Below are 20,848 nucleotides of genomic sequence, written 5' to 3'. Positions count from 1 at the left end.
TATTTGTCTTTTTCTGTCTAACTTATCTCACTTAGCATAATGCCCTCAAGGTCCATCCATGTTGCTACAATGGGAATATTTCATTCTTTTTATGGCTGAATAATATTTCATTGCATATATACACCACATCTTCTTTATCCATTCATTCATTCACCCATCGATGGACATTTAGTTTATTTCTATGTCTTGGGTATTGTAAATAGTGCTGTAGTGAACATGAGGGTGCATATATCTTTTTGAACTATTGCTTATCAGCTTCCATTTCTTTACATTTAAAATCATGTTGTGGGAATCACATAACTAGGGCAGGGGTGGGTGTTTATTAGGGTCTCGATTAGAGTTGTGGGATCTGAATCCTAGAGCCAAAGATGCCAGGTGCAGCTTTAAAATCTGTAGATATTTTGCAAGAAGACAAAAATTGCCCCCTTTTCTGGAACACACAAGAACCCAAGAATCATATGACATCAAATCAGAGGAAAATCAAATATTACAAAAGATACTCCAAAGCAAAGGTAAGGGCTTTGGTTTCTTCAACCTTCATGTTTAGGACAGACAGCATTCACTATTCCCTCTCACAAGCCTGTAAAAGTCCTGATGCACCAGATAGAGACAATTTCTCCCACTCACCAAAACATCAGAACAAACTTGAGTGAGAATAGCATTATTGCAGAGTGACTTTGAATTGCCTCTGTTGTTAAAAATGTAAGCCATTGCCTGTGACACACATGGCAACTGATCATACCCCCAAAGTCTTTCAAGTCTGTATTTTAGTAAAGCTCTCATTTTTAGTTCTAGCAAGAAGACAGACTAAAACACCTGGAGAATCTTTGTTTTAGAGGCATCTAGAAGTAGTGGATAAAATATACCTTTTTAATATGCATCTTAAATTTCCTGACAAAATTAAGGCCTCATTATTATAAAGCCCTATAGGATCTCACACCACTCCATTTAGTTCTAATGCTGTCGATGCTAATTCTCCCAGCTAGCCTGGCTGGCCACTCTGCGAAGACCTGGGTCCGCTGTTTTCCACTGTCTCCTTAAACACAATGCCCTTGGCATGTAGTAAGCATTCAGTAACTACTTTTTAATGAATTAATAAAACCAATAACTGGTCCTAAAATTTTGACCATGTATTTCAAATATTTCCTTGTTCATTTAGAGTATGATTAATGCATTGGAACTTATCTAGTGTAAAGAAAACACGTATTTCCCCTGAGAAACTCTAGTAGTTTAGATGATTATATACTGTCTCATTATCTCCCTTTCAGTTCACAGGGCTAAATCAACATAGCAAAGTTCAGACTAAACATTTAATTTAATCAATATAGACACATTAATGTAGGTAAATGAGGCTATGAAAAATTGAGTTTGTACTTAAATGCCTAAAGTAATTAAATTAACTGGATAATTAATGAAAATTCCAGTTCCGCTTGTAATATGTAGACACAGACTTCAGAAGAATAATTGTGAATTTTTTTCCTACTCTTTGATAGAAGTTTTTTCCAAAGAGTAAATAAAGCATATGGATAGTCATATAAAAATCAAATGAGATTGGGATTCAGAGGGAGCTTGGAGTTTATCTAGTCCAATATGTTCATTCTAAAAATAAGGTTGAAGCTTAAAGACATTAACTAATTTGCCCCGATTTCTGTTAGTAGTTACACATCTGAATACAGGCTCTGCCTCCAGCACTGTGTTTCTGCCACTGAAAAGTGCTGACTCAAGCTCTAAGTTCATTTGTTAAAAATATAGATCATTTTGTACCTTATAGTCAAATAAAAATCTAACACTTCATTGTTTGGCAAGTTATTTTGCTTAAATAACATATAAATTAGAAACCTAGGTCAACAAAATTTGCTGCCACCAAATATAAGGACATCTTTACCCCATCATTCTAAAAATATAATGGTTATAAAATATAATGAATAATGGCAGGTTATGGAAAATAGAAAATATATACACAAGTTCCATCTGAATTCTCTTAGACTTCCACATTTCTGGAATTTGCCTAGTCAGAGTAAGTAAGTGTGGTACTTCTACTCAGAAGTGGAGCATATCTACATCAGGCAAACATAACTTCAGAAAAAAATATATTTATAATATAAGCTGGTGAACAAATTGTTTTAAATTTTATTCTCCATATAAATTTCTCACAATAAAATGTAAACATCTTTAGTAAAAGTTGCTTTTTCTATTTCATGATTTTCCCTTTGTTCTTAACCAGTTTTATGGTATTTTTTCTAAAGAAAATAACTTTACTAAATTTCTCCATTTTATTCCAATCTCCAAATCTCAGCATCTCTCAAGATTGTATTCAATACTAACATCTTAGGTTAGAAAAAAGTGGATAAATCTACATTTCACCACTAGATGTCACTAAAGGATTGTTTATCATAACACTACCTACCCAGCATTTAGCCATTGGATCCCCAGCTCCTGTCAGAAAAGTATTTGTTCTATTTCTCAACACAACCAGGAAACTAATTTTAGTAAAATGTTCTTCACTATATTTAATACCTCAACGCTTAAATAATGTGTTTCTACATGCAACACAAAATAACTCAAGTATATATTAATAGAGAGGTCACTGTTTACCATTTTAAAATTTTTAATAGACCCAGCTGACAGGCATTGCCAACTTGACAGTTATTTTGTAGTGAATACTTATATATTTACATAGTCATAATAAATATATACAAATATACATATTCATGTATATTTTCTCTCCAGTTTTCTTTAGAAAATAAGCGTAAGTTGGCCTCTTTCACCCATGAGAGACCTCACTGATGTGGGGAATTATAAGACTATTTGTAATTGAAACTGTTCATATCATTATGAGCATTACTATGAGCCCCAGATGGAAATTTGACAATTAATTTTACATGTTTAATTGCCTTAAGTATTTGAATATATATTTTCCATTTATGGGGTTTATTTCCTCAAGAAATAATAATGGAATTGTTTGCTTCATAACGTTTTATGGTAGAATTCCTTCACAATGCAAACTTCCATGCTACATGTGCAATTTTATTTCAAAAATCCAACCTAACCATCTCTTTTCTTTGTTTCAGGTGAATAAGGTAAGATTTACCTGATGGGCAAACTTTTAAACCTAAATGGATCAAGAAGGAAAACTTGATAATAATATAATTTAAATAATGAATAAGTTATCTTAAATGTGGAATTTTTTCTTTATAATGTACTATCAGAAACCACCTTTGGGTATTAAATATTTTCCCTAGATGTGCTTTGTACAATAGCATCTCTTTTTTTTCCCCAGACATAATGCAATGTAATTGAAACTATTTTGATCGAGCATTTTTTATCTTCCTTTAAACACTCACTAATTATAATTTGCTTTCTAGGACATAGATGGTGTTTTCTGGCAGCTTTGCCAACTTAAAGACAATCTCTGTGTTACGGAGAGTACATTGAATATCACCAGGATGGAATATTTAAATTTATATACATTACCAGCTCAACCCTTCCAAGAAAAAGAAAAGAAATTTTATACTACAAGACTCTCATATGTAATGTCTAGTTAAAATTATTATATTTCTGATATGTTGATCATTGGTTATATTGATAATTTGCTTTAGTATGATATTGAGGAAAGGGTGGGCATAGTACATGTTTAGTAACTCATTGTCTATCCTCACACGTATTTCCTGGCACATATTAGGCATTCTGTATGTATTTGTTGAAGGAATGAATAAACACATGAAAGATACATGGCAATAATCATGAGAAGAGAGACTTTGGATTTTTCCACACCAATCCCTTTTTCTGTAAATAATCTAAATGCCACATGTAATATTAATGGCAGCAACATATTGACAAAGCATTTTACATGGGAAATATTTTATTTGCGCAACTTACACTTGAAAAGAAGCAGAGATTATTACCAATAATGCATGAATGGAGAAAATTAGGAGATTGTCCAACTTGTCACAGCAGCCTGAGATAAATTAATTGAGAAATCGAGTCACTGTATTTAACAGACTTTTCTTTGAAACTTTAGTATGGGTATTCCGTATTCTTTGCAACTCAATATTTTTGGTATTCAAGTCCATGCTGACCAGGGGTAGAGTTTGGAGGGGGTTGTTATGCTCTAAGGAATGTATTGTTTACTTATATTTAAGGAAAGTACATCTATAAGATATAGTGCTACCAACAGACAGAATATATGGCTTGTCCTTGATTATTCCCACATTTAATTAGAAACATCCCCTCTTGAACCTGCACTTATTCAACACTATTTGTTTAACAAGTACCAGGTGCCAGGCATAGCTCTGCTCACTGAGGACTGAGCACTGGAGAAGATCCCTGATCTTGTAGAGACTGCATTCTTATTGAGAGAAATAAACATAAACAAGGAAGAAGGAAATGCATAAATAAGGTGATTTTAGCTCATGATAAGTGCTATGAAGATATTAAGAGTGATTAGATAAGAAACCACCAGAATATTTTTAACCTCTATTAAATGATGGCATAAATAGGACAAACCAAGGAATTTTGACTAAGAAGAATGCATCTTTTACCCTGCTTGAGAGATGGGGGGTTGGAAGATGATTTTCTTCTGTACTACTTTCTGAATCTATTTTCTGTTCCACAGGCCCCCTGGAACTAGAGTGGGCATGAATGTGCTCAGCAATGAACGCCATGGGGTTAAAATGAACATTGACTTGCCAAGACCTCCTTCATTATAATGAAATGCCCCTCCCTGTGCTCACATACACAAAAACACAATTTTTAAAAAATGCTTGTTAATTCCCACTGATGCAAAGAAGCAAATACTTATCTTCCTTACCATCTCTTTTTTTGATAGCATATATGTTTATTGTTCTATTACTCAGAGTTCAGACTGCTATAAAAGTGCTTTAACTGAAGGAGGGAACGATGCCTTTGGCATTATTATATTCAAATAAGAATGTAGAAAAGAGAAAAATAAATAAATAAATAAAAACACCAGAGAAGGGTAGCTTAAATTGAGTGATCAGGAAAGTCCTCTCTGAGTAGAAGGCATTTGGACAGAGGCCTGCATGAAAAGAAAGGGCATCAGATAAAGATCTGAAGGAGGGGCCTTCTAGGGGCGGAGCAGCAGTGCAAAGCCCTTAGGGGAGACTTGAGAAACATAGATAGTCCAGTAAGGCTGAAGCTCACTGAGAAAGTGGAAAGTGTAGTATAGCTGGTTGAAAGCACAGGTCATGGCGAGATCAGTAGGATCAGGTGGGCCACAGTAAGATATTTAGGAAGCCAGAAGCTTTCAATAGGGTAATGATATGACAGGATAGATGTTTTTTAAAGAGTACTCTGGTTGTTGAGTAGAAACTAGATATTAGAAATCCAAGCATGGAAGATGAGAGACCTTTTAGGAGCCTTGTGCAATAAGCTAGAGGTCATCATGGCTGAGGTGGAGAGGAATGAAAGGTTTCAGGAAAACTCCCAGTGGTAGAGCAACAGGACCTTACTGTTTGATTGGCGAATGAGAAAAATATAGCCATCGAGGTATTTAAGTAACTGGACAAGTATTAGTACGTAAACAAAATGGGAAAACCACAGGGGAAACTAAAAATTCTGTTTCTGACATTTTAAATTCGAAGTGCTATCAGACTGAAAAGTGAAGATGTCAAGTAGACAGTTAAGTTGGGAATTGTAGGGACAGGTAAGATCTGAAGATATACAGGGAATTGTAGGGACAGGTAAGATCTGAAGATATACATTTTGGACATCAACATATGTATGATAATCAAAGGCATGATGCTCTGTGGGATCATATAGGGAGAGAGTTCTGATAGAGAAAAGGGCCCAGGACTCCAGTTCTGGGGAGCTCCCACATCTGGAGGTCTAACAGCAGAGGAGTAGCCAGAAATCAAACCTAGAAAGGGTCACAGAGATAGGAGGGGAAACAGAATAGCACATTTTAGGAAACAATAGTAGCTTTCATTTACTGAGAAATACCATATGCCAGGCACCATTCTAAATTCTGTTCCTGTATTAACTCTTTTAGCCTCCACAGCAACCATGACACAGGTTAAACATAGTACTATGTTCTCCTTTATAGAAAATGAGATGGAGACAGAAAAATTAAGAAAATTAATTATTTCAAGGCAGAGGGAATTATGTCAAATATTCTGAGAGACTGAGTTTGAATAAGATAAAGACAAAAAGTAATCCTTGAGTCTGACGAGATGGAGGTCATTGGAGGTCTTGGAAAAAAACAGTTTAATAGAATAATGAGGGAGGAAGTCCAACAAAAGTGGGTTACCTAAAGAATAGGGGGACTTTTCTGAGAAGTTTTGCATTGAAAGAGAAAGCGAAAAACAAATTAATTGGGGGGAAACACAGTATTAAGAATTTTTTTTAAAAGACAGGAGATGCCAAGAAATATTTTTATTCTGCTGGGGATATATATGGAGAGAAATCAATGCACAGGAAATATGATGGGTAATTGCAGTAGTAAAATCCTGAAAAATCAGACTGGGATCCAAACTGCAAGTAGAGAGAAACTGACTTCTGATGGGAACCGACACATGATGCATTTTAACAATTACTAAGGCAAAAAGAATGCAGATACAGAGGCAGGGAAGACTGGTAGATTTGATGTAGAGTACGTGAGGAAGTTCATGACTACTTCTATTTCCTAAAAGAAGTATGATGTAAAATCACCATCTGAACCTGAGGGAGAAGAGGGACTGTATAAGGATTAATAAAAGAGAATGTAAAAATAGCAAATCTACCAAGAAAGCATAGAGGGAAGGATGGGCAGTGTTGCCAGCCCCATTAAGATTGGGGTCAGGAGTATAATGAGACTGACCAGCTCTGTGGTTTCTCCAGCAATATTCAGCTGTTCTGGAGCAGGTGTGGGGCTGGGAAATGAGTTTTCCCAGGTGAGTAAGTAGACGGGGTTGGTTTTTCCCAGGAGAGTTTGATGAAGATCCACATCTGGAAGTTAGTGCAGTGTAATATCCATCAATGTGCCTTTGCTGGACTAAAGTGAGAATTTCTGCTGTCTTCACTCCCTGCCTCCCTCTCTGAGTAGGAGAACTTCCACTTTGTTTGTAAGATGCTTTGGGAGCTGTCACTCTCACGAAGTCCAGTGTTGAAGTATATGGGTTCATATACATTCATTCACAAACTGAATCTCAGCAAGTTGTCCTTTCCTATTCTCTAGGACCCCCAAAACCCTTGGGGATCTTTCATTCTTGCAGCAAAGTGGAGTCTTTCAAATCATGCCATCTGATGTTTTATCAATATACTTAGTCAAAATTTCTCTTTACAGTTCTCGAATAGGTAGCTGTTGCTTGGTTTCTTGAACTACTTGGAGTCATTCTTTTTATGTCTGTCATTGTCACCATGGCTATTCGTTAAGAGAGTTGGTAGAAACTACATTTAAGAATACTACTTATACTAGAATTCTCGACCTGGGCACCTTCTACAGCATCACACTTCGAAAAAACCTCTTGCCGTCAAACTTATCGTTAGACAGTAGAGTCTTTGTGTGAAAGACAATGTCTTATTCAATCTGGTATCCGCACACACAGTCCTGTGCCTAGCACAGAGTGGGAGCTCAATAAATGTGTCTTTGAAAAAACAAAGTGGATTATCCTGCTGAGGAGTCTGAATAACACACACAGAAAAGCACGAAGCCAAGAGGGGAGAAGGAAAGGAAACATTAACTTGTGAGAACACGTATAACAGAAAAGAGCGTGGAATTAAACATTCTGTTCCAGATCACTTGGTGAGATGATTATAGCATGATAATTTAGACCCACATTTTGTTTGCCTAGATATCCTACACCAAATATGTGACTATTCCGTTTCCCACTTCTCTTAGACCAAGGTCACTGATTGTTTTTCTCTCTTTAAGAAGCTGTTCCAGAACCAGCGTCATGAGATCCTAAAGATGTAGTAGATTCTGAAATATTGGAAGAGAGACCCAAGACAGTCATTTCATTCATAAAGAATCTTAACAGGTAAGTCTTACAATTTGATGTAAGGCTGAGTGCCCATGCGTATCACCTGGAAAAGATTCAACGAGTAAGAAGTAGTTTGTCTCCAAATCACCTGCCTTATTTTTAGTAATATCTATCCTATAAATATTAAATATCCAAATTTTAATTATATGTACATATACTTTTTCTTTTGCTGAAACATTCAATATATTTTTGTATATTTAACTCTAAAATAACTCTAAGGCTAGGGATAACTGAAAAGTGTAATTTCTTCATTTTGTCCTGCATCACTATTCTATATAGTTTATTCTATAAAATGAAAGCAAAAATTATGTGAATTTAAATGATTAGTATCCAAGTTTTAGAAGCATAAAATGAAGCCACACTAAGACTACGAGTGAAACTTGTCCAATTATAAAAACTTTTGATGAATTTATATTATCTGGATATTCATGAGTAACCTGTTAATATCAGTTCATCAAAAGATAACAAAGCCTTCCAACATGGGGGAAATAGTGATTAAAGAACTTTAAAAAATGACTGTAGGTTGCCTGCCTTTGACATGGCTAAAACTGTTATTATTTTAAGTTTTCCATTTGCATTAAAGTGATATATTTGCATGGGTTTATTTTTTAATAACATCTTTATTGAGATATAATATATGCACCATATATTATAACACATAATTATATATACAGTGTATAAAATGGTGGTAAATACAATATATTTGATTCATGTTTTCCACTAAACATGGAAAGCCAGTGTGTTTCTACCTTAATTTGTAACATCTATAAGTTAATCAGGGCAACAACGGAGAAAGGTAACTACTACACAAACAGATAGTTTCAAAGAAAAAAAAGTTTATCTTTAGAAAATCAAGAACAATGTGGACTCAAGAAAGAAACAGAGGCTCTCCCACTCTTCTCCTAGACTTTCCCCTGAAGCGAATTAACTAATTAGTTAATTCTACAGCCTCTGTTGAGAACCTATCCTATGCCAGACACCAACTATACATCAATGAACAAGACAGATGTAGTTCCTTCGATGGAGGAACTCAAAGCTCAGTAGGAGGGAGGAAAACATATGCTTAGTGCTAGGAGAAAGCTAGGAAGGAGATCTTACTTGAGACAGAGTGCTCAAAAGGTGACAGTTATGTTGTCTCGTCAAACATAAGTTTAGCCCTATCCCCACCCCAAATTCTTATCCCAGTTCCTAGCACACTGATCTGGAGGCAGTAGGACCAAAAAGAATTAGAATGCTCTTTCATTCATTCAATACACACTTTATGTGTGTTTCCTAGGTCTCAGGTCTGTTATGAGTACTGGAAATACAGATATAAAAGTCTCTAATACAATGTCTGTGGTGGAGAAACTAATATGTGAACAATTACGATAAGCAGCCATGAGTACAGAAAACCAGAAGAGAAATTGGGGGCCAGCGGCATAACTCAGACTGAGAAGTCTTTACCTAAAAGGTAATTTCTGAGCTGAGATTTGAAGAGGTTAAGAGTTAGCCAAGGAAAGGGTCAGGACAGAATTGGGAAGAGGAGAGAGAAATACTAACGCTCATATTTACTAGAGAGAATATAATACATCTGAGAAGTTACAAGTAGTTCCATTTGGCTGATGAGATGGTATAGTAAGTGGTAAAAAATAAGTTTGGGGATGGTGTCAAGCACCAAACAATGAAAGGTCTAAGGTGCCAGTCTAGGTTTTATCTTATTATAAATAGAGAGGTATTGAAAGCCTTCGAGTAATAAGAAGTAACATGATCAAGTGTGCATGTTTAGATAGATCATTCTTTAAGTAGGAGAAAGATAGGTTGTAAAGAAAGAAATCTGGGAGCAGGAAGAACAATTAGGGAGGTGTGGCTAATAAATCAGGTAAGAGATAACCCTCCAAAGTAAGACGATGGAGAAAGAGTAAAGACTCAAGAGATGCTAGGGAGGTAGAACTAGCCAGACATTCTTGTTGGAAGGGAGGTGATGAGTAAGGAAAGAATCTAAGATGATCCAGCTTTTATGGCTTGGGTGATTTACTAATGCTAATGTCAATAATTGAGAGAGGCAACAAGGAAGAGAAAGTGATTAGGGGACTAGGGACAAGAAGCAGCTGATATTGAGTGTGTTCTATGTGCCAAGCACTTTTCTTCTGCCACAATTTGATACCATTGTTATTTGTTGCTGAATCCTAAGGAGGTCTCTCCAGCCAGGTTTTCTTTCCCGAGTTCCAGATCTGTTTATTCAAATGCCTCCTAGATATTTTCATTCACATATTTTGATGGCTTGACAAAACTGAAGAATTCCAAAGTGGAGTCTAGATAATGAAATTAAATTTAGACACTAAGAATGTGTGTGAGTTTTGTTATTGTTCGTTTTGTTAGATTGTTATTTTTTCACTGAAAACTATAGAAAGGAAGAAAAAGGTAGGCATGGATAGAACGAGTTAGGAGAAATGGCAGGATGTGAAGGAACACTTGCTTATGGACATCTTTTTTCTCAGTAAAGCAAAAGTAAGTTCATCCACTGGAACAGTGCGGGTAAATTGGCAAGTTAAAAGACCTGAGGGGAAAATGATGAAGGTTTGAAATAGCTATGGAGAATCAGAGAGCTGAAATGGAACGAATAAAATGATGAGTAGTTATCATTGGCAGTCCAACTAAAATGAAGAGCTTGATTTTTCAGTAGCCTCGACCTATGCGGCTATTTGATTTTTGCCAGCATTGCTTACCAATCCAGGTACAGGAAGGAAGAACACAGGTGGTTGGGCTGATCCAGGATTGGACTTTGCTCTATAGATGCAGCAGGATAGTAAAGGCAAGAGTTTGTCAGTATAGACAATAGAATTTTTAAGTTAGGGATCAAAGGCTCAGACTTAGTATCAAAGAAAGTACTTCCAGGAAGAAACTTTTAGATTGAGAGGAAAAAAATGGAATAGTTATGGAACTGGACACCAATAAATTGTAGAAATGGGTACTGGAATAACAGGAAGCTAAGCCAGAGAGTGAGATACTGGCATAGAATATTTCAGAAATGGAGAGTCTCCATGATAAAAAGCCCAGATTTGGTTGGAGGTGATGATTGAAGAGGAGGGAAGAAAAGGTCAGTGGCTTTGACAACACCAAGCAAATATGATACTCATTTGTCAGGTGGCCCACCCAATATTTGGAAAAACCTTAAAGGGCACTAATCCAACTTCCTTAAACAGAAACTTATATTAAGGCATAACCTTCAATAAATCTTGGCCAAGTAGCTGTCATCTTAATCATAAAGTAGTGACCCCAAACAGAACATTCTCTAGGAATGATTTTACTCATGTTCTTTATAGTAAGTGTAAAATAAAATCAGTGATACTTTTTGTTTGTTTGAAATTAATGATGATTTGCATACAGTGGTTTGTAGTTTTTACTTTATTTTCAGAAGAAGTCGCTGACATAATGTGGAGAGAGGGAACTTTTGATTCACTCTGGGTCAAAACCACTTGAACAAAACTTCTAGTGAGAGAAGCAGTCAAGGATGTAACTAAGGTTCTCTTCGAGTGGACATTTAAATTACTTTTCATGCACAGGCATGAAGCCAATCTCCGTTTTCCCAGCCCAGCTACTCTTGTTCAGCCAGCTCTACTACCTTCAATACCCAGGTTTCACAACGTATCAGACAGCTAAATCCTATTTTTTTAACCTTTATATAAACACATCACTGGACTTCATATGGAACCAAACATGATCCAAAACATCAATCAATACCTAACCTTGGAGCTTTGAATCTATCAGAAGATTCTACCATTATCGGCCTCTATCGAAAGAAAACTTAAAGCTGCTTGCTTCCTCAGCCTCTTTTTCTCACTTTCTCTCCAAAAATGAGTCAAGATCAAGGAAAAAAGTTCAATTTCCCCTCCTCCCTGAGAAGGAGTGTCGCTTATTGCCAGCTGCAAGGCAAGAATAGGCCTGTTGAGCAAGAACAAGTTAATCAAACCCTAGTAAAAAGCATTAGAAGATACATGCACATGCTTCTTAAAATTTTCCTGAAAACTTTCTTAACTTTATAGCCTAACTATCTTCACCCACTGGCAGAGAAAAGTGAATCTGAGAAGAGAGCTAACTATTAAGAGTCAGATGCCATGATTGCTTCATTTACCACACACAGTTCCTTCAACAGTCCTGCAGTTGAGTTTGCCTATCCTTTCCTTCTGCACTTTCAGGAAGCTTTAGGAGCCACAGCTGATCTGATTCTGGGACCTGGGTTTGGTGTTTGGAATACAAGCTTTTGTGACATGGAGATTAATAGAAATAGTAATAACTGCTAAAACAAAGCCCCAAACAAAACTCCAAAAAACCAAGTGTTAATTGGATAATATGCATGGCTACATTTAAAAGCTCTAAAAATTGTAATATAGAACATTTAGTTATATTTCTTGTACATTACTGTTGTTGCTATAGTAATTTCTCTTTCGCTGTTATGGACAACATTAGGTCATAACTGCTGTGCTCACATTTAACACATGACTGCCTAGATAATCGAAATGCTTACTCTGTCACTGTCTTTCTCGAGCAATCTGTCAGTCAATATTCCTAGACATTTGTTTTTCTTTACCATGTTAAGCAAAACATAAATTATAAACAAAATTTATACATTTATTTGTAAATGTAATTTCAGGATTTTGCTGAATCCTTTCATTACCAGAAAAGAACTCATTTTCCTTCAAACTAGCTAAGAAGTTGGACTTATTACAACTATTTTGCAGATTTCCTAAGTCAAGCACAAGTAAACTTAAGAGTGTTAGAATCTGGCCTTTTTCTACAATTTAGCAGGATAGAAGGGCCTTTACATTATGCCAAATAATGTGTAACACAAGAAGCTTGACACCAACAGTGGTGAAAGCTGTGCCATAAGACCAGGTGTTCAGCACTCAGGCACAGACACAGGCTCGGGAGGGGGGGGAGTTACTGCCTAGCTAATGCAATGCAGGTTACATTTGAGAGTGATTAACTGAAGATCCAAAGGGAAGACAGTTGTCAGAAAATATTTTTCCTTAGTATGGTGGCCATCCCGTCTTCAACACATACCATCTTGTCAGAACAAACTACTTGCAGTTTCTGACTGTGCCGCACTGCTGCATAACTCACGACCCACCATAGGATCATGCCTTCCCAAAATTGCCTCTACTCACTTCTCTGCCTGGTGAATTTCTATTCATTCTTTATAATTCAACTAAAACAAGCCCCAGGTGGAACATCCCCTCATTCTTCTCTATGCCTCAACAGCAGATTGTCTATACCTAATTACAATATATATTCCACTGTTGACTGAAGCTGCTTACTTGCGGGTTTTGTCTCCTTCAAGTCAGGAACTGTGGATTCTTCATCCTTGTATTCCCAGTGGCATGTACAGTGAGTGCCTGGCACTTTAGAAACACAGAAAACAATGTTGGATTGTGTTTTAATAAAGGCAGTATTGAGATCAGTGAGATGGAGAGGATAATAAGAATACTGACAAAGGAATGTTATTTAGTGGTGTTATAAATGAAGAAACAACCTTTGATTATGTGTAAATTAAATGTTATAGATGACATCCAACTTAGCACAGGAGATGTCGGTATGTTCAGAATTGGTAGCAAAAACAGTGGGCTACTTTTGATGTAACAAGAAGCGTTAGAAAAATAGGAGGGAGAAAGTGAATATAAGCAAATGATTCAAGGGCTTGGGATAAAAAGATCATTACAATGTAGTCAGATGGATATTTTTGGTAACAGTTTGGTAACAGTTTTAGTAGAGAATAAAGATCCAATAGATATATAAAAAACTGTAGTATACATGAAAAAGAATCATTTCATTAAAATGCTTATATTAATGAATGAAGCAAATAGAAAGCAATAAAAACACTGAGTTTATGGTTTAACTATAAAAACACCTTGAGAACACAGATAACAGAAGGATAAGTATTAAATGATCAGATAATTCAGAGTAGAATAAAGAGAAGTGATAAGCTGGTGTTAAAAGGAAGGTAAGGAACAATTGACTTGTTAAAGAAATGTACAGCAAAAGCCCAGGTGGGGAGTAAAAATGACCCAAGTATATCTGAGGAACAGAAGCACCAACCCAATGAGGACAAAGCACTGTTCTGATGGGTGGTAGATGTTTGAGTTGACACCAAAAATCAAGCCTTTCATTTCCATAGATCTTCAAATCTTTTTCTACTGTGCTGACAACGATGCCAATGGATGTTTGACTTATAATGAAATAGTCTACTAGGAGAGGAGACACCAGAACAAGAGTTACAGGAGCTATTTGATGCTGATAACAATATGATGTTCTCCTATGTTGAACTAATAAGAGCATTTGGACTGACTGGTAAGGGGCTTCAGGGGCTGGGACATGGGTGAAGGCCAGGAGACAGGTAGCCTTGAACAGCATTTTGTATTACAGCCCCAAACTAAGTAACCCACAACTTATAATTTTTAGTTTAAAATTAAATCCAAAAGCAAAGGTTATAAGAAAACCTCGAAAGTAACAAATAAACATGGCATCCCATGCCAAATGCAATGATAAATAGAGTAACAAATCAGTTTAACTGCATGAGTAGAGGGTTTATGTCTTCTGGAGGCTAAGGAAAAACATAGTAATGAGTGTTCCTCTGTACTTGCTTAAAGGATTTTAGGATGACCATCTTAAGACGGAAACTTTAAAGCTTGACTAGTAGAAAGGAATGAGGTAAAAACAAAACTAGAAGGCTACTTACTATTCATTGATAGAATAAAAAGTTAAAGCAATATAAGTGAAATGAAATCATATAGAATCTAAAGCACCTTTTAAAATTATACTATTTCCCTCATCTGCTTCTTTTCTATTTAGTTTTCATAGACTCCATGGTGTAAGGAATTTGAAAACCCTTACATTAAATATCTAGGGGTAGTTTCTTAACCAGTGATGTGAAGAACAGCAGAAGGAAATATGGGTGGCTATGGAAAGGAAGTGTTCAATCAATTAAATGAGAAAATTCTGATGTGAAAAAAAAGGGGACATTTTTAGGTCTAAATTTTTTGAAGACATTAGAACTGACATCTGAGGCTGGGAGATTAATAGAACACACTTGGCCATAAAACAAAATTCCACGTAATCAAATGATAAATTCAATCTATTTACTTTTAAAACTGGAGAATAATAAATGATTAAATTGCTGTCATTTCCCTCTCATTTGAGAAAATATACAATAGCCAGCAGAGAGCTGTTTTGAACCGTTCCATCTTGGCATGGGAACACATGAGCTGACTACCTGCCCCTCCAGTGCTATAGCTACATTCTCAGGGATCACATCTGCTGCATGGTGAAAACATCTATGACATAAAAGGACCCACAGGGCTGTAGATGCCTGGATACTGCCAAGGTCTTGCATTTGCCAAATCCCATTGACTTCCCTGGGTCCTGTATTCAAGACTTTATAAAGGTCTTTGCTTGATTTTGTCCCGTCCCAACTTCATTTCGGTGAAGAAGAAGAAGAAAAAAAAAAAAAAAAAAAAAAAGATGGGCTAGCATTCCAAAATACAAATTGCATGGTTGGAGGAACCATTCATCCAAAGCATCCATTCTGAGGTAGTCATGGATCTGAAACTTCCACCTCGTTCCCAGGACATCCTTGTTTTTTTCCCCACACCTGTTTACTGCTACAGGGAAGATGAACAGGCTGCCATCCTAGGCCAAGTTCTTGAATGGCTGCCACCTATCAGGTCTGGGCCTATCTCTGGCTCTACCTGACAACTGGCTGCATTCCAGCATCTTCTTTTAATATCAGGGAAAATGAGTGATGCTAAATAAATGAGAGTTAGAGAATCAGAGATAAAATGCATCCTGGTGCAGAAGTTCCTTTTAGAAGCTCCAATAAAGAATATGAGGCAGGCTCCCATGGGAGAAAGTTCAGGTCTCTATTTGTACAAACCAGCTATATAAAAATTTTGATTGACCAAGTGGGAGGTAAGAAGGGGTATACATGGCTTGACAGTTTAAAGATCACTAAGCTACACCCCAAACGAGTTCACAGGGTCCCCCAGCCAGAGGTCTACACAGTGCCCTAGTCAGTGCAGCATTCTTCCCAAACCTATGAAGAAGCACTATCTGTGTATTCATTGTTTTTAGTGGAACTTCCATCCTAAATGACATTCAGCTAGTTCAAAATATTTTTTTGAATTTTATTTTTTTATACAGCAGGTTATTATTAGTTATCTATTTTATACATATTAGTGTATATATGTCAATCCCAATCTCCCAGTTCATCCCACCACCACCACCCCCCACCACTTTCCCCCCTTGGTGCCCATACGTTTGTTCTCTATATCTGTGACAGGCAAAATATTTTTTAACACAGTTGAACATTTTCTCAATTTGGCCTTTGGTAATTTGGAATGCTTGAACTTCCAATTGAGTTTCCATACTCTGTTAAAAAACAAAGGCATCATTATATACATAAGCACAGTCTATGCACCATAAACCTGGAAATGCTAGGGCAACTTAGAAAACATCAAACAGCAGACAACCCAAGAGAGGAAACTGAAAGCTTGGAAGCAAGAAGATGGTAAGCAAGGAAGGGAAGAAGGCAGGTTATGCAATAAGTAGTACGAAATCTGGAACCGGAAGCCAACACACTCAACTAGACCTAGAGTCTGTCATACAGAGTGAAGTAAGTCAGAAAGAGAAAGACAAATACCGTATGCTAACACATATATATGGAATTTAAGAAAAAAAAAAAAGGTCATGAAGAACCTAGGGGTAAGACAGGAATAAAGACACAGACCTACTAGAGAATGGACTTGAGGATATGGGGAGGGGGAAGGGTAAGCTGTGACAAAGCGAGAGAGAGGCATGGACATATATACACTACCAAACGTAAGGTAGATAGCTAGCGGGAAGCAGCCGCATAGCACAGGGAGAACAGCTCAGTGCTTTGTGACCACCTAGATGGGTGGGATAGGGAGGGTGGGAGGGAGGGAGACGCAAGAGGGAAGAGATATGGGAACATATGTATATGTATAATTGATTCACTTTGTTATAAAGCAGAAACTAACACACCATTGTAAAGCAATTATACTCCAATAAAGATGTAAAAAAAAAAAAAAAAAGAATCCAAGGTGTAAGGCTGAAAAGTGCCCACAGGAGACCCTGACAGTGTTTTGCTGCCATTGGGATGCTTGTGAATGTCAGCCCTTTCACCTCAGACTTCCAAACCCCCTGATGTAAAAAGTGTGATTTCCAGAACCCAATGTCTATCTACGTTGTCAAAATTATTTTGCACAAATTATAGTTAATGATTTAGCCATAAAAAAAAAAGTTAATTGCGCTCTCACAAACGGTAAAGCTGGCTTATCCATTCTCTTGGATCTGTGAAATAGATTCAGAGGTACATAAGTAAATTTCTTCCTTGTTCTCATCTCCTTGAGACCCTAAATGAAAAATTGTGTGTCAGTTGAATTCATTGTAAGAGAAAATATTATTCATAACTAGGATCTAGTTTAAATCTCTAAATCTCAAAATATTTTTTACTCTAGAATAAATAAGAAGATGGAAGCTCCAGAAAGAAGAAGACTATATATTCAGAGCAGTAGCGGATTTTATTTTATAACAATTTCATCCTGCTTTCCACAATATTTTAGCAAGAAGTGTTACAGAGGTACATCTGAGTTAGATGCTAAAACTGGCTAGCTCTTTTGAATATCAATCAGTTTCAAAGAAGTTTTTGTCTTTTGAAACAGACTTTAAGTTTAAAATACCACCATTATTTAAAAAATAGGTGAAGAATTTTTGGTTTGAGTTAATTTTTATAATCTAATTCTAAAGAATGGTTTAGTATAATTTAAATGTTAACTACACATATGCATAGACTTAGTATTAACATTATATATTTATATAATGCATATATATATATATATATATATATATATACACACACACACACATTTGTATTTGCTTTTTTTCTATTGGCCAAGGCTTTAACCAGTTGTTCACAGTGGCATATTTAAGCATCTAGAAGCACCTTCTTATTCATAAGGTGAACTTGCTATATACAATGGGCAGAATCAGGATTGGAAGAAGAATTGATTATTTTTATATGTTAGCCTTGGGCTTTTCTAAATGCCTGATCTCTAACTACCAGTTCCTTCGATTTGAGAACAAAATGCCTAGATATCACTCAGAAATATAACACCACACATCATCGTTAACTTGAAATTTAACGTTACATGCTATTTACCTAATATGTTTATACTCGAAGTTACCATTTTCTGCTAAAAGTAAGGAATACTCATGGACTTCAGCTACAGTTTCATGAGGGTAACTAAAGCAGAATTAGCATAAATATATAAAATTCTTCCTAACATTAGTTTTTGACATTCTAATGCAGTGCTGTGCTAAGAGTAATAGATCCTTCAACAGCAAAATTATTTGTTTGTATCTAGACTCTCAATAAGAAACTATTTTTTGTTACCTTGTCTTTTACTTATTTCTGACCTGGATGGAAAATTGACCTTAATATTAGGACTAAGGACTTACGGCTTAGTAGAAATTACCTTTTAAAAGTGTAGATGTTATATTAAATTCAAGCTAATTCTGCCTTTGTAATAAAAAACAATCGCTTACTGCATAAAATACGTTACTGAAAGTGTCAAAACTAACTGTAGATAGAAACTAACACAGCAATGAAATAGTTTTAGTTGTATAAAATTCAGTGAGGACTTCAGGTTTTATTATTTAATAAATGAAAATGCTTTGTAATACCTGAGATATTTAATGTTGGTGTTAGACTTCGTTGAGTAGATTTACACTATAATTGTTTTATTTGAATAACATAGTATAATTTTACATGTAGTTTTGATTTTTCAATGTGACCTTGGATTGTATCAATATTTTGCCTGCTGGAAAAAATCGGCTGGTTTTATCACACTAACTAGGCATATTATCAGTAATCTTGTGGGTTATATGAATTAATTTTCTTAAATTATGTCTTGTTTACCCAAAAGTAAAGAGTGAGAATTACATAATTATAATGTGCCTTTTGGTTTCCATATCTTGAAAAATAAGACCATTCATGCCATTCCCCACCCTCGTCCCAAGTCAGAAACCCAAATACCCAAGTGATTAGGAACTTGTAACATTTTGCAGAATTCGTAGAAAAATGACAATATGTCATTTTGACATATGTCTTAATTGTACAGATTTCTAAGACACCACTAGCTAAAATTTGTTAGAAAAATGTTTTTGCTCTCTGCAAAAACTTTCACTAGCATTTTTGCATGAAACATATGTCTTTGAAAGCTGGCTAGGGCTTCCCTGGTGGCGCAGTGGTTGAGAGTCTGCCTGCCGATGCAGGGGACATGGGTTCGTGCCCCGGTCCGGGAAGATCCCACATGCCACGGAGCGGCTAGGCCCGCGAGCCATGGCCGCTGAGCCTGCGCGTCTGGAGCCTGTGCTCCGCAACGGGAGAGGCCACAACAGTGAAAGCCCCGCGAACCGCAAAAAAAAAAAAAAAAAAAAAGCTGGCTAAAAATTATACTGTCTCAGAAGTAAGAAGGATAAGAAGCTCTTTCATAGAATTCACATAATTCTTAAACTTTGTCATATAAGATTTGTTTTCTATTTCAAATTGTTTTTGATAATACCAATTGCAAATAAGCATTCTCTAATGTGATTTTATATTTATAAACCAGCTGAATTACTTAGAAACAAGAATGAAAATAATTATACTTCCAAAATTAAAACAGATCACTGTATTATCCCTTGAAGTCGATTTTGTCACCTTATACTCGTTCTCTCATTTTTAAACCTTTTCAAAGTGGAGTCATTCCATTTTTGCAACATTTTGGGATCTGGTGAATAGCTGAGCTATGAAGAGAGAGGACAAGATATAACTGTGTGAGCCAAGTGCGTCCACTGACACCTAAAATACCACCAGGTGAATAGAAGCCTTAATAAATAGTTGAATAAATGAATGAAATGAATAAAACACATTTTCCTAAACAACTTTCAAAAACTGAAAGCATGATGATGTGAAAGAAGTTAATCTATTCAGTATATCCATGACTAATACCACAGATTTGAGGGCTCATCCTGTGTGGGCCATTATGCTAAATGCTTTAAACACACGCACGCATGCACACAGTGTATTAAACATTCAGTATAATGGCCAGCACAGTGTATGCGTGTGCGTGTGTGTGTATATGCGTTCAAGATAAGCCCATGAGGTAACCATCATCACACAAATAAGAAATTCAAAAGTTAAAGATTAGTAAATGTTGGGGTAAGCCTTCAAAGTCATGACCCTCAGACAATCAGAGCTTGAATTCAATACCTGATTCAAAAAATAAATTCATGAGGATGTTCCTGATGAAGCAATTAATGGCATAGATATTGTGTTACAAGACAAGCCAGTGGTGAGTGTGGATCCTCTGGTGCACACAGAGAGGCTTCTTTGACATGTATTCTTGCCTCTCAAGTGTTCCCACAGTACCCTGCACATACATCTACTATGGGCCCCAGCACTTTACATTATAGTTACTTCTGTGTCCATGTCTCCCACTAGATCACAAGCTCTTTGAAGGAGAGGCTGTCCTTATCATCTGTAAATTCCCCTGGTATCCAGCATACTGTCTGCAATGGGACAGGCATCCACTGAACATCAAGTCACTTCCACTCCCCACCCCTCCATGGCAGTTCCTGAGTTCTTGCTTATAAATATTCTCTCTTCAATTCACTACAGTTGTGTATTTCAAAGAAGGTTCTTACCATTTATAAATAACAATGGTCCACAAAATGTTTCACAACAAACTGAACTTCTTTCGTGTTCATTTCATCACAAGTTTTATGCCCCACAATGTCGAATTATAATGTCTAATCTGCCTAATTACAAGGCAAAG

The sequence above is a fragment of the Mesoplodon densirostris genome, chromosome 1 (assembly GCF_025265405.1).
Source record: "Mesoplodon densirostris isolate mMesDen1 chromosome 1, mMesDen1 primary haplotype, whole genome shotgun sequence".
In the NCBI taxonomy this organism is placed as follows: domain Eukaryota; kingdom Metazoa; phylum Chordata; class Mammalia; order Artiodactyla; family Ziphiidae; genus Mesoplodon; species Mesoplodon densirostris.
Note: the sequence above shows the minus strand (reverse complement) of the source record.